The 1,618-nt window shown below is 51.3% G+C and overlaps 1 non-coding gene across 1 annotated transcript; it reads left to right on the top strand.

Annotated features, from left to right (window-relative positions):
- The first annotated feature begins 1,157 nt into the window (after window positions 1-1,157).
- LOC121291008 lies at window positions 1,158-1,264 on the top strand. The gene has a single exon (XR_005945935.1). It is a non-coding gene; the product is annotated as a U6 spliceosomal RNA (small nuclear RNA).
- The last annotated feature ends 354 nt before the right edge of the window (window positions 1,265-1,618 follow it).

Raw genomic sequence — 1,618 nt, 5'->3', positions numbered from 1 at the left:
CTGGTTCTCGGTCATCTGCAGGAATGACAGGTGCCATCTATAGACCCTGGGTCTAGCGAGGCTCCTACAAGCGACGGCTCTCTGTGGATCTTCAGCTGCGTACACAGCAGGCCCTGCTGTCCCTTCATCTTGAGGGAGGGGCTCCTCCCTTTGCTGAGCCAGGCGCCTCTGCTGCTCTCTTCTCCTTCTTCTCTGCTCCCTGTAAGCCATGAGGCACACCGCTAAATCACCAGGCTCCATGATCCTGAGGTTCTCCTCCTGCAGGGTCAAAGAGAGAAACATGTGAGTTAGCATATGTGCCCTAAGAACCTCTCTAGGTTAAGTCTGAAGGTCCCTTCAAACATTCAGGAGAGTGCTGGTCACCACTTGGATGGCCAGTGTGTAGTGCACTCATTGGCTGACCGAAACCCCACCCACCTCTGTCCCACTCCACTTGATCGATTGGCGGAAGTCTTGGCCATTGGACTGCAGGCTGTGCACTGAGCTCAGGCACAGGCATTCTCCTAACCCACACTGCAAGTCTGCACTGTTAGCTTGAACCATAATGGATACTGGTCCAAACTTTAACAAAGACATTGCAAGAGGCTGTGAGCAACTCCACCAGTGACTGTGCTATGGCCAGCTTTCACAAGGAGATCCTACAACTTCCCCAGTCAGCCAATTGTTCTGCTGCCCACTGAACGCACATTAATTTGCAGTCTGCACCTGAGGTGTGAAAAGTTCTGGAGCATTTGCTGGCACCTTCATGCTTTTGCATTGCTTGAGTGGACAGAAAAGCTTCATGAAAATGGAGCTGCAGCTGAACAGTCTCAGCTGCAGAAGAATGATCCCTATAGGTAAGCTTTTCCAAGTGTGTGGCCTCTTCCCTCACCCTTCGCCCCCACCCCCCGGCATGTGTTTCTATACTTCCTTCAATCTGTACTGCCTTGCCCCCCACCAACCGCCACCCACCACCCCCCCACCCCCCCCCTTCCACCCCCCCATCCACCCTCATGACCCGCACTGCGGCCCTTGACCTGGCACCACACTCAAAACTAACTGGGAAAAAGCAACTTGCCTGTACCCCACTGAATGCGTGGTACCTCTTCCTTGATGTCCTACAGGCGATGCTCATGAGCACTGTGCAGGATTGTGTGCACTCACCTCCGAGGTTGCTTGTGCTCGCTTCGGCAGCACATATATTAAAATTGGAATGCTACAGAGAAGATTAGCATGGCCCCTGCGCAAGGATGACATGCAAATTCGTGAAGCGTTCCAGATTTTAGACTTACAAAACATTTCATCTCTGAGGTTGCCAAGTGCAGGCCTTTTAAAGACAGTCATGAAGCATGCTGTTCTGAAGTTACGCCAACATTGGTGGTAAATTTGACATGGGGGGATGATTCCAGTGAGCAGAGATAATAATGAGATGTTGAAGTATTGAAATGAGGTTCCTGATATGCAGCCGCGGGAAACCCAGCCTTTCATTGACGGGTGGAGTGGGCGATTTTGCAAACTAGTTTCACAGCGGCGTGAAACTGATTTTTCACACCATATTGTTCCCCTGCCACGACACCTGTGTACAACAGGGCTTTGGATGAACACATCCTGAGATAATTTTGTGCACCGATCTCACTTC

The sequence above is a fragment of the Carcharodon carcharias genome, chromosome 18, assembly GCF_017639515.1.
Source record: "Carcharodon carcharias isolate sCarCar2 chromosome 18, sCarCar2.pri, whole genome shotgun sequence".
In the NCBI taxonomy this organism is placed as follows: Eukaryota; Metazoa; Chordata; class Chondrichthyes; order Lamniformes; family Lamnidae; genus Carcharodon; species Carcharodon carcharias.
Note: the sequence above shows the minus strand (reverse complement) of the source record. Positions and strands in the feature narration are given on the sequence as shown.